The sequence below is a fragment of the Molothrus ater genome, chromosome 7 (assembly GCF_012460135.2).
Source record: "Molothrus ater isolate BHLD 08-10-18 breed brown headed cowbird chromosome 7, BPBGC_Mater_1.1, whole genome shotgun sequence".
Lineage (NCBI taxonomy): Eukaryota > Metazoa > Chordata > Aves > Passeriformes > Icteridae > Molothrus > Molothrus ater.
This window is the reverse complement of record NC_050484.2, coordinates 30,575,463-30,589,337: the sequence shown is the minus strand read 5'-3', so window position 1 is coordinate 30,589,337 and position 13,875 is coordinate 30,575,463. Positions and strand designations below refer to the sequence as shown.

At 37.6% G+C, this 13,875-nt stretch overlaps 1 protein-coding gene across 1 annotated transcript in view; it reads left to right on the top strand.

Annotated features, from left to right (window-relative positions):
• DPP10 (dipeptidyl peptidase like 10) overlaps nt 1–13,875 on the top strand; it is a 437,210-nt gene that overhangs the window by 72,154 nt on the left and 351,181 nt on the right. The gene's annotated exons all lie outside the window — the stretch shown is intronic.

Genomic DNA, 13,875 nt, shown 5'->3' with positions numbered 1-13,875 from the left:
ACACAAGAACATTTCTTACAGAGAATGAAAGACAGGATATGAAAGATGAAATTATCATTCAGAAATTTGTGGGTTTTTGTTTTGTAATTTGTGCTTTTAAGGGAATTAGCATCAAATCAGGTTCAATATTATTGAATTTGAAATTCAACCTGTTGCTCATTTCATCAAAGAAAAAGATCCAATGGAATTAATGGAGCTGTTTGCTTCTTGCCTAAATGTGCTGTTTCATTGGAATGTGTGTTTGTGTAGGGCAATTTTGCTCTTCAGTTCACTGTTCACCTCATTGCAGACAACACACAGGGACCCAGTGAATGCAAAGAGAGTGGCTTAGCTCTGTGCAAGTTCTTAATTCTTTTAAAACAAAAGCTCTGAGTAAGTCTCAGGGATAGAAGATGGGTAACAGGTAAATGGTATTTTAATCAAGGGTACCTGTGTTGGCTGTCAATCCATTGATGAGAGGCTCCTATAAACACACACTTGTATGAAGGCTATGCCTCAAAAGTGGTAAAAATTATTATATAGGCTGATGAATTTATAATAGGGATTAGGTGGTCATCATTGGAGAAAAGTTATTTTTTAGAAACTGCTGGTCCATCATCTCTGTGATGCCTGTAAAAATTGCAAGAAGGGGCTTCGGCCAAATTAACACCTTTTGACACCAAAGCAGTACAAAATATTGATTCCATAGCTATTTAATCTCTATCCTGTAATCATCATGAAAGCCAGTTTTTATTTCCAGAAACACATTTTTTGTGTAATGATACATTGCCTTTAGGGGATGGTAATGAAATTATACCCCTCTCAGTGTGAATTTTTTGTATGTGAATGCCCTACAAAATCTCTCTAGCATTTGTGCCAGCTCTAGAAACCTCACACACAACAGTCATTGCAGCTGCTTCTGGAACAGATTTTTAATGTGCTCTGAGGTGACAAGGGATGCTTCTGTTTCACCTGCCATGGGGCCAGTGCCATTTTTGCATGCTTGGACCAGCAAATGATCAGTTCATCTTATCTTTGATGATTTGTATGGACCTTGTTGCTTCTGTAAGAACAAATAATTGTTCTAACTAATGAAACCTTACCTTTTCCAGCCTGGATGCAGGGGAACAGGGTGCTTTGTCTACACCAACAGGATTCAGGTGCCAGGGAACATTGCAACAGCCAAAAACATCCTGTGCTGGTGTCTGTTTTCCTGCTTGGTTAGCTGTAAGGAAACACCCACCTCAGGAGAAGAATAAAGTTGGACTTTCAGCGTTGTGTAGGAGCTTTGGCTAATACAGTGCCTTCGTTTTTTCTACAGTAGCTTTGTTGGTACTTTTTCTAAAACACAAAGCCAAGGTGGTTGCTAAGGACTCTTAATATCAGTGTGACACGCCTGAGATGAGGATCCTTTGAGATGGTGAATGTGTTTGCCAATTAAAAGACAATGGGAGGAAATGAAACAGTTTAGTCATGGAGGAGGATAAGAGAAGTGCAGCGGTGAAATTCAAAGAAAGGAGAACAAAAAAAAGATAATGATGAAACAGCTAGCTGAAACTAGTTTCAAAATTTAAGAAGACTGCAGAGCCAATCCTTTTTTCTGCTTAAATTCCTGGAGAGGAAATTGAATCTGGCCTTCTGAAGTGCTAGGGGAAATAGGCTGTGCTAATAGAAAAACCTCAACATGGATATCAGCCAGCAGTAAAGTAGAAAAATATGGGTTTGTGCCAAAAAATCAGGCTGGAGGTACCGAGTAAAATTGCAGCTTCACTGTTGCACCTGTCCAACCTGTAGATCCTGATACATCTTTTCTCTAAGTGTGCTTTCTTTTTCTTTCTGTTTTCTTTTTTTTTTTTTTTTGTCTCCTAATTTGCAAATATGTGTGATTGATATTGTTTGTTATTTAATTTAATTTTGAAAAGTGGAACTGGGCAGCATCTTGATTCCAGACTATTAAATATATATATCATTGTATGCTGCAGAATATGATTATGTAATGTGGTCTCTGTGGGTAAATGGAGTGTTTCCACTCCATGACTGAAATCTCACTCCACAGGGGGAATCTATTTAAAAGCCTTGCTGTTGTACCAACCCAGAACATGGTTAATATTGGCTAAGGAAGAAAGGTAAATGCAGTTGCCTTCTGCTGAGGACAGTGCTTGCTGCTGGTGGTCTTTTCCTTCATTAGGCACTTCTCTTTCCTCCCCACTTTTCCAAAGTGTTTTCAGATCCCTGGGACAGCCCATCCTTTCCTCTACTGGTTGCCAGACAGAGAGAGTTGTTCACTGGTGTGATTTTATCCAGAACATTTTTAAGCTTTTATAGCTTTTTATGTTTCCCTTGTTCAGACCTACGTCTCTCTTTTGAGAACTGGTTGGAAATTTTATCATTAGATACTTCTTGGAATGTATCAGTTTGTTAAAATAAATGTTATGTTGAAAGGGTCTTGTTTACTTTTGTCAGGAAAGGTTTTCTGGGCCTTGGTGGTCTCCTGGTTAGAACATGAGATTCTCCTGCATTATCCAGCCACCCACAGGTCAGATGGGTAGAGATGCAGAACATAATAAATCTCTCCTACAGGAGTGCCACCTTTCCCTTAGTGAAACTCTATTTTGATTGAAGCACTGACCTGAATCCTGGTTATGCACATTTGCCCTGTTCCCAGCCACTGAAGTGTCTCTCTCCTTCCTCTGCATTCTCCCTGCTTTCCTGTGTACATAATTTACTTGATATGCTGGAGGAGAAACTGGAAAATAGATGAGGTGAATTGGGACTGCAAATCTGTGATCAGAATTAGAACCTTGGTGACCTTTAAGATCTCATCTCTAAAGAGCATCTTGCTGCTTCTGCTTCTGGATAATCCCTTTTTTTTTTTTTTTTAATTTGGAAGTTTTATGCTTGTATCACTGCAAAATGGAATATTTGGAATGCTTTGGAAACCTTAGTGGAGTTTTCAGGACCAGAGGTGTTATGTTTCAAATTGACCCCACCAGAGGAGTTTCTGTAGTAAAATGACTTCTTGTGAACATAAAACTTGTCAACATAACTCTTATTATGTCACTCACTTGCTCTTGGTGTTATTGATGTGAAAAATAAAGGATGGAAAGGAATCACATCATAAAGAAAGAAAATCTCCTAGAATTACAGAAATAAAGTCAACATATTACCAAAACAGATGTCAAGAACTAAGGGCAAATGGCTGAGTCATTGAACATTATGTTCTACAGAGCTTTCACAGTCCTACAAAATGTAAAAATGTATTTTGTTATATACAGCTGAGCATCAGGAGATGGCAGCAGTGCTCACTGAATTGCAAACCAAGAATATTGGGGAGAAATCCCTAGAAATTAAAAAAAGCTGCTTTGTAAATTTGCCAAAGCAGGTAACACTATTCTAATTTATTAGAACTGTGTACAATCATCCTCTTTTAATTGCAAGTTTTATTGACTATCTGGTGTGCTTAGCCTAGAATTTATTGTTTTTTATTTAAAAGCATTGAATATTGCCAGAGATGTTTATCAATAACATATTAATATTAGGATTTGGAAAGACTTTCTAGAAGAAATGTCTAATCTTGTCCTTGACCAGATTTATCATTTATGTCTCGTGAAAGGTTAAAATCATCAATCTTATTCAGGGTAGCAGCTTTTAGCAGGTACTACATAAAAGAGTAATCTCTGCTTCTTGGGCACAAAACTATACTGCTTTATATACAGTCATTTAATTTTACTGAGTATGTCTGTGACTCAGAAATGCACTTGAACTCATTCTATAAAATAATGAAAAGGGAAGCGCTTCTTTTCTGTGCAGCGTTTCCAGATGTGATCTTTGTGTGGTAATGTACCTTTGGTTTCCTTCAGCATGTATCTGATACTTAAAATTTACTTTGGAGGTGAATTACAGTTACATGCTTTGAAATGTCCCAAAGGGGGAAAAAAAGTCCTTTTATGAAGTTAAAGGAAGCAAATTTCAGAGGAAGTGGAATTCTGTCTTATTAGTGAAATATAATTCAACAATAGATGAACAGTGGAATATAATGTGTAGCTAATGAATAAAGGAGGCTATGTGGGGGCTTTTAAAAAATATTATTTGTGGAAGAGAAATACTGAAAAGCATAAGTTTCAAGTGTTGTGACTATGTGGAGAGAGTAATTGCTCATTATTCTAAGAACATTATCTTTTGACTTAAGACCACGAGCCTTTGTTTTTTGAAGACAAACTTACTCACTTTCAAAGTTATCAATATTAAATAGCAGTATCTATAAAATACAGCTGAGCAGCAGGGCTGGGTTCTGAGGGAATTCTGTGGGTGTGTGCACCATTCCTGTGCAGAGTCACCTGCGGGACAGCTCCTTCAGGTGTCACAGCTGGGCCACAGCTGTCTGTGCTTGATCCTGAGCAGCAACAGGGATCCCTGGGAGCTGAACGTATCCTTGTTCCCTGGGCAGGACATGGACACAGGCGTGGGACCTTTTGAAAGGAGCTGCACTTGGGCTGGTTTGGGTCCATACCCAAGGCTCACAGAGCTGTGCCAGATGTTCCAGCTGTGTGCTGAGCCCTTGCACTGCTGTTTCACCCAGCTCTGAAGCTGGCTGCTCCTCCAGTTGTGCTGATTTGGATATGGAGAGACCATCCTTGAAATTGTATTGTGGCAACTTCAAAGGTTAGGAAGGGTTTTCTGAAAAAACAGCAATGAGAACACAAAATATCACACAGGGTGCAGTCCAGGGGCTTGCTAAACTGGAGGAGTTTGCATTCAGCCTCTTATGTTAATCACCTTTGAACATGTGTAATCAGTTTATAAATCCATCTTCATCCTTTGCTCTGGCAATCAATCCAATAATTTATTTATGTGTGTGTGTAAAAGATATTCCTTTTGTTCTAAACCTGCTGCCTGAAAAATTCACTTGGTGTCCATTAGTCCTTGTTTTATGAGAGGTAGTGACTAATCATTCCTATTCATCCTTTTTTCACTTGGCAGTTTTCCTCAGCTAAGGAGTCTGACTCCATTTGAACTGTCCTTGTATTGAAGCCTTTTATGTTTCTGATGATCCTTGTTGCATTTCCCTTTTATTGTGTTGTTCTTGAGATGGAACACTCAAAACTACATGTGCTGTTTGGGATGCAGGAATAACAAGAATAACAAGAATAGTGGAATAATTACCTTATTTTTGTCCTTGTCTCCATTCTTTTGCTAAAAATTCCTAGCAGTCTGGTTATCATCTTACTGCCTTTTGGATGATGTGCTGTTGTTCCAGGGAAAGATCCCTGAAATATTCTTGAGTAGCATGAGCTGAATACTCTGTGGGTGTAGTATGGTTACCTTTTTATCCCCATTTACAATGTTTTATATTTATATACATTAAATTTCAGTTGGCATTTTGTCACCCAGTCTCTCAATGTTATGAAATCTTCATGCAATTCTTTTTAAGATTTATTACCCTGGATAATTTTGTATCAGCACAGGATATTATCACTTCCCTTATTCATGCTCTTTTCAAAGCACTTATGTGTGTCTCAAATACCCCAAGTTTCCTCTACAAAGCTGTGGACGTTACTTCCATGTTTGAAGACTTCTTCTACTCCTGCTGTTCCTTTAAAGCTCTGTTGTTTATCCCTTTCAGCTTTTGGAGAGATAATGAAGTAGGAGAAAGGCTTTTAAAGTCACAGCTGTTAAAGTGTATGTTTACTCTCTCAGCTGGGTTTCAGTTCACAATATTTTTAGTGCTTGGCTATTTGTAATTTTCTTTTTGGGAGTTTTGACACTGTCATGCACTTTTTCTTCTTGAAATGGAAAAGTTTTAGTTTTGTTTTTTCTTTTAATTTAAGGGATGTTGAATTTGAAAAACATGTAAGAATACAGTATCAGAGTGGTTACATTGTGAGACCTCTTGCATGATGTTTGTGCCTAACTCAGGAACTCTTGGGATTTTGTGACTAGTTTCTTTGAAAGAACCATTTGTGCTTAATAATATTTTTTTCTGTGATCTCAATATTTCACACTCAGTGCATTGGTTAGTTGTATTTCACTTGTAAAATCCTTTCTTTCTTTATGCAGGTAATAAAAAATCCAGGGGAATTCTGCAATGCAATTACCCTGAATTTATTCTCTTTGACTGTTGGCTTTCCTTCACAATAAGGCATTTCTCTGACAGCCAATTCCATCATTCCCACCATGTCAATTTTGAAAGATTGGTGTTTCAGTTGTTTTCAGAGACCACAATTTTGACGTATTTTCATCATTTGATTATAACATAGTTGCTGAAATCATTATTAATTTTGTGGTGTGAGGACTTGACACCATGTCAGTGTTATGTCTCTTTACAACTGGACATTTGGGGAGATAAATGTGGTGACTGGAAGCTGTTTTATCTGTCCATTCTGGACTTCTCTTTGCCAGAGATTTATTGACTTATCAGCAGAATAAATCAGAATAAAGAAAGATCAAAAATTCTGGCAAGAATTTTTGGTCTTTCTTCATAACACTGATAATTTTGGGGGTTTTTTGACCTTCATTTTTGCTTAGGAGAAAATATTGGTGCAATGTTCAATGCTGCTATTAACTGTGAGACTGAAAGCTTATTTCTTTCTAATATTTCTCTTTGCAGCAGGTTTTGTAAGAGTTTGGAGAGTGGCAGATGATGTGTGCTGGCAGAGTTTGACAACACAGAGGGACAGGATCCAGCTCACAAAGTGGATTCCTCCACTAAGGAGTAGAATAAAATCCCTTCATGCCCCAGATATAAAACCATAGCTTGCTGGGAGAATCAGGATCAGATCTCTCAGAAAAGACTTTCTTACTTATTTTGTGGCATGGCCTGCTCAGGTTTGGGGGTTTTTGGCTGTTCATTAGAAGCAAAGTTGGATAGCAAAAAGGAACATTTCTACCAAGTTCCACTAATGACACATTAAGTGCTATAGAGGAGTCTCAGATAATGCAAAATTTTCTCCTTTGTAAATTGTTAAAGTGCATGACATGTTTTCAACTGCCAATGGGTAAGGAACATTTTAAAAGTATTTTTATAGAAAAGGGATTCCTTGAATGAAGAGTTGTTAGATACTAACTAAAAAGGAAAAAAAACCCCAGTTGTTACTTGATGCTGCCAGGAATGTCAGATATTGTGTTTTCTGTGGTTTTCTTTTAGGGAACACTTGAAACAATCATAGCAAAATGTTGTGCAGAAGTCTGGCTTCCTGCAGTCTTTTCAAATTTATTCTAATTTTTGACTGTGACTAGATGTGGGTCTGTTTAAGCATTGCCTTGCTCAGTAACCTTTTCAGGGCAATGACAGATAATGTTAGATATTCCTGGTAAGGAGCATTATTGGACATGTTCTCCCACCACTGAACATATTGCTCTGCTAAACTAATTATACTGCTACCTTAATGTGGAGGGCTTCCAACACAGCAGTCATTAACTAATGGGTCTGTAACTAAGGTACAGTCCAGAAACTGGAAAACTGCTTTCTCTAAAATATTAGGACTCTCCTAAAACTTGAATAAAAATCAACAGTGTGTCTGAATTGAGGGTGTATCTTCAGCAGTCTTCTTTTTCTTCATTTCTGATCTCACTTCACAATTTCTTACCACCCTCAGGTTTACTCAGAAAGTTCCTCTTGCTCTCTCAGTTCACAGCATTGTGTATCTGAATTGAACTTTGGTGCAGAAACCTGAGTGGCTTGGCTTAGCTGTCTTTTCAGTGTCAAGGCTTAAAGGCTCTTAACAGAGCAGTTTGGTAAATGAAGGTTGCAATTTTCCTTTCTTTTCCATACTACCCCAACAGATGACATGTTGAAACTCTGAACAAGGAATTGACAGAGGATAGGTGAAGAACCAACCCTATCCCCTAAACTAACAGAAAAAGAGGACAGGGCATTAAAAAGATAAAAAAAAAAGAGGAAATATCTAGAATAATTAAAAGAAAATTGTACCTCTTCCATCAGAGGTCCTCAGCTGCCCTCTCCCATCATGGAGGTGCCTTGTCCCCACTGTTCAGTCACCCACTTTGCTCTTTGAGGAGTGGCAAGGAATGGATTGATGTGTGGATGGATTGATGTGTAGACCCAGATGATGGATTGATGTGTAGATCCATATTTTCACCATGTGGTTGCAGTCCTACACTGCTGCTCCAGACCCTGTCTACATCAGCACCAATTCCCTTAAAATACAATGCAGATAGTCGTGGCAACATAGGGCTTTAATAGATGCCATGGTGAGTAGCCAGGACTTCATTTAAAGGGTTAGGCACATCAGCCTCTGCATAATCTCTGTTCATGCCAAATGCCCTTGGAGTGCTCATTTTGCTGCCCTGCCCTGATTTGGAGACTTTCTCTTTCCCATAATTGAGATGAATCAATTTGTTGCACAGCCCATGAGCAATTTTACATTGATACCTAAAGGAACACTCCCTGGGCAAGAACAGAAATTATTAATTATGCAATATAACACTATAACCTGGTAAGAAAAATTACATCACTAGCAACAGTTTAATGATGATTGCTCAGTGCTTTCTCATGGATCCCTTTCTGCACAGGGACTAAATTCATGCTCAGCCTCGACTGAATGAAATCCTTTAAAGATCTAACACCTTTCTCATAACATTTTCAAAATGTGGAATATATTTCAAATAATGAATAACAGTGAAACTATTAGGAAAAATAATGCTACTGCACTGTATGAGCTGGATGTTGTCAAGGTGAATAACATCTGTTTTAGTATATTGACTTGACTGGCAAGTAACCATGGTTTCTGCCTTCTTCCTGCCCTCCATTTACACACTTTCATTCACTGGATAAATATACTGGACTACAGGAAAGGAATTGTTTCTACACTTCAAGGAAAGAGAATCAAAGCAAAACATTCTCAGAGACTGAATGGCTGTGTGAATCATGGAAGAGAGGCAAAAAATATTGTATAATTATTCATAGGAGTTGTAACAGCTGATTGAAGTGACATTACCAATGGCAAGGCTGGCAAACAGGCAGTTATCTGTCATTAACTGGCACCAGAAAACTAAAGTTTCAAAGCTCAGACTTGAGGAGGGCAATTGTCAAAGCCTACGTGTGTTCCTCAGGGGCAGCTACAATTAAAAATTCCTTTCTATTCTTTTGTTGAAAAGAATTTTGTTGTTTTGCTGTGCTGGTGAAAAGAGAAGTTTTGCTTTTTGTTTTTAAGCAAAACCACAATAAATAAAGTGATCTGAGCAGTGGGTTTCTAAATCATATCTTAAGGGTCTCCTTTATGTTGAATAGCAATTAATTGTCTAAAGCTTTGTACTAGTAAGTGCTGTTTTCCTTTAGAATCATAAAATCATGGTTGCCATTGGCAGACCTGCTGAAGGTGCACTCATCCCATTTCCATGTCCCCAACGAATGTGCTGAGCAGTGACATCCCAGAACCAAGCCTGAGGAACCCAGGCACTGGGGTCTCCACACTGAGCCATTGACTGCAGCTCTTTGAGTGTGAGCATCCAAACAATTCCTTACCCACTAAGTGGTGCATGCCTCACATCCCTGTCTCTCCAGTTTAGACACAAAGGTGTTGTGTGGGGTGGTGTCCAGTGCTTTGCACAAGTTCAGGCAGATGCTGTCAGTCATCTAAACATCTCTTTGGCTTTTATAGGGCTTTATCAGGCACTGATAGTTACTTTTTAAATTTACATAAATAAATTTCATGGCATCATATAACTTGGCTGGTTATTTATCTACCGGTTTTCTCATTTTTTTAAACTTTGCTGGACAAAATAATGCTTGATTTGATCTGATTCATTTGTCATAATAATTATTATGGAAAAATGCAAAAGCTGTCTCAATAGCAAAGCCATTCTTTGCAATTAGTAATCAAAATTGATCTCATTAACAATCCTTTTAAGTTCAGGTCTTCACAATAGGAATAATGGGTTTTATTTAATGTTTTTTTTATATATTAACCTTTGAGATGATATCTGAAGTAATCGAAACATTTAAAGCTTTAAAGTTGATTCTTTCAACAAGATAAGGCAAAAATCTGGCATCTAAAAGAGTAATTTCTTTGGGGTATACTGAGCTTCCTCTTTCTCAAACCTCTTGAAAATGTTAATTAGCACAAAATACAGAACAGTGAAAAATGTCTGCAGTCTTCCTTGGAGACTAAGATTTGGGACAAATAATTTTGCACGTGAAGTGAATATGCAAGTGTAAAGAGATTTAAATATCTGATTTTAATAGGTTTCATCCCACTGGGAGAGACTCTTTTGATTATCTATGACCTATACCAATTATTGTGACTCTCCCTGTAGGCAAGTCATAATTTTAACAACTAATCAAACTAAGCCTGAAGGTTCTGCAAAATGCCAAATATGTACTTGCACTCTTGCCAGTTACAGAGCTCATACTCGCTACCTGACCTTGTGTCAGTATCTTAAACAACTTATTTTCAATCCATTGAAACATTCATCTTTTGAAGTAGAAATCCTTGGAAATCAAAATAAAACTTGATAACAAATGGTTGCTTCATTGGTTTTGGTTTCACAGCAAGTGAATAAAATAGCAAACTCTCATTTTAAATGAAAGTTGGCTTGACAGATGCTGAGGCTGGAAGTGTGTCAGTAGTGCAATGGTACAAGCTAAGCCAAATTCTAAAGCAATAACGCCATTAAAATTGGTATCCAGTTCACTGCACCAACCTAATCTTGCTTTTTAGGTCAGTAGCACATCTTGTCCATTCACTCTGCAAAATAGACTTTAGGAAGCTCCTTAGAGTCAGAACTGAAAATAGCGCTCTGCTGAGGTGATTTTGCTCTTCTAAAAATACAGTGGCTGAGGTGAAACAGGAAAATCTGCATTTATTCATCACAGTGCTCCATTCAGGAAACGTTGTTGGGAAGCTTTAGGCAAGTCTGCACCTCTGTTCAATCTCTGCAGCCCCATGTGTGGGAATTGGAGGAGATTTTAATGTCTCCCTGTAAGGGACAGGGTGTTGAGCTTATGGTGTTGTGGAAAAGGGCAAATTCATAACAGCAAAGGTACTGCAAACAATCTTAGCAGTGCATAGTGGCGCATGTGAATCTTAGAGTCAAACCCATTTCTTGAGGTGAAATGTTTTTAGGAAGTTGTTGCTGCAGTTGTTCACAGAGTGAATGCTTGTCAAGCTTCTTCTCACAGAAGCTAATGGGGTTATATACAGTGAAAACTTGCATTTAAATGAAAGGAGATATTGTACATGGGTAGGGATACCTCTCTGCAACTTGCAAGCCACAGGATGGCTGTTATATGTAAAATTAGTCCAGAATTTGAATTACTGTGGCCTAGTGATGCTTCTGGGCAAGTGTGCTTTAAACAAAGAAAGTATACAGCTCATTAGCTGAGACTCAGACTCTGACTGGGTATCCTGTCTCACTCTTAATGGAAATAAGTATTTCCTGATTAGAAAGCTTTGGCTGTACCAGCAGATGCTTTTGGGATGCTGCTGTTCAATTCAATTTGTGGCGTGTCAGCCAAGGCAGTACCTGCAAAAATTACTGTTCCTCTCCATTGATAAATTATAAATCTAAATGCACACCAAGGTTTTCCTAACAGGATTGTTGGGTTATAAAATCATTTGGCAAAACTTTAAGTCTTCATTGCTTCCTGAATCATGTCAGAAATTGTCTTATTGATTGGTGTTTTTAGTCAACCATCCAAAAAATTTGAGATTTGAAAGATGATTCACAGTAGAGGTTCTAATTTTCATCATGTTTGTTTACATTGATGTTTATTAGCTTTAATCTTGAGTAATTTTACAATGTTAATTGTATTTATAGTAACAATCTTAATTTTGTTAAATGCATACATTTTGTGTAGCATTTCATATTAACTTAATTCTGTTTAAACTTGGAACATTCCTACTTAAATGGAGAATATGCATGGATAAGATTTTTTAAAAGAACAAATAATATGCCATTAAAATGTGTTAAGGACATTGTAAAAACATATTCAAAACTAGAAAAACTAGTGTGACATAAAATATAACAGATGCTAAATATTTGGTAAAATGGAACAAAAAGAAAGGTGCTATACAGCTGAATGGAAGAATATGTAAAAAGGGATATAACAGTTTTTACTAGACCACCTAAAGTAATTTGAAAAGACTTGATGCTATTGAGAATCGAGCTGACATTTTGGAAGCTTTGCACAATTTCTTTATGGCTCAGTTGCTCATTATCATTAAACTTTTTGCATTTCTTTCTTACAGCCAGAAGCCAAGTGGCATGGGCTGATCATTCCCACATTGTTTAGGGCCATCCCCCTTTGGAGCAGATTTGTATTGCAAGGAGAGGACTGGACTTGTCAAAACTGAATTAGAGAGTAAGCTAAGAATGAAGTAGTATGGATGATCACAGAGCTCGTGTTTTAATTTTGTTGATTGAAACCTTTTTTCATTTATCAATGTAGATGTGGCTTAAGGCATCACCTGAGTGATGAGAACACAGTAAATATATTTAATCCAGCAATCACAGCCATGTTTTTATACTCTTGATTTGGAGGCTACTGAGCTGATCATGCTCTGGAGTTGAAGTCTCCTTAATATTTATGGCAAGGTCTTGCTTGGAACTTAATTGTGTGTGATAATGAATCTTCTCTTTGGTTGAATGCATGTGAATACAACACAAGAGGCAGTAGGAGCAGCCCACCCTGCTCCTGCCCTTTTTGGAGCTCTTCTGTCAATAATGTGTCCTTTCAAGGACACCTGATCAGATGCCTCAAGTTGTTCAATACACTAAATCAGAGACCTGCCAGAAATCTATAAAATGTGCTGTGCAGAGCTTATGAAATACTATTATTTTCTCCAAAAGCTGTCTCAAGGTGAAGTGTAGGTCACTACTGGGATGGCAACGTTTAAAAGCACCCTGAGTATCCCAGCTGTTGCCACTGAGCTCATCATTTGTTTGAGATGGTATTTCAGGAAAAAAAACCTCACTTTCTTCTCAGGAACCAGGAGCCAAGTGTCACCACTAAGGTTGCTGCACTTGCCATCCTCAACCAAGTGGGTGATGAGAGATGACAAATTCGTTTCCTACTCACAAATAAACTTGTGTACCAGCAGAAAGAATTCTACACTAAACAAAGACCTGTATTTCTCAAGGAAATAGTAGCCTCATGTGAGAACAATTTGACGTAATCCAAACACCTCAGTGCAGTCAGGATTGTGCTATGTGTGATCTGATGGAATAGTCCACACTGACTGCTGCACCTGACTAAATAAGTGCATCCTAGACCTTTTGTAAGTAGTGACCATTATTGCCCCCAGGTGAACACAGAACTTTCCTTAAATGGAATCTTTTATAAAAGGAAAAAGCTAAGGAAGAGAAATCTTTCATGTGTATTAGCAGTGAACAGTGAAATTCTCTCGTCCTAAGTAATTTTTGACTAAAATATGATAATTACTGATTTCCAAAGGCTATATATTGATTTTTCTTTGTAAGTGAGGATTTGGGTTTTTTCCCCACTGAAATAACAGTTCTTGCAATACTTTTATAGTGAATTGTAACACTAACTTGATGGGAAGAGGATGCACATGTATAAATAATGAATTTCTCAGAACAAAATCATTTGGAATTAACATTGTAGCACCTGCAGCTTTGGATTTTTGTTCTAAAATTGACTCTGCAAAACTGGACTTGCTGCATAAATTAAGGAATGAAGCCTTTTTCATATGTACTGAGGCTGATCTTGGTTTGCTGCTTTATGTAAGAGGCAAAGACATGCTGTTTAACCAGGCTGCTTTCTTGAATGTCATTTGAAATTATTTTATCTGAGTTAAGCTGTCTCATTAAGCCTTTTTCTAGTGAAAACATAATTGTGAATAAGACTTTATTTAACTTAAGAAGATTTGTATTCCCGCATTGTTGTCACTATAGTGCCGGAAAGATATAACTGTT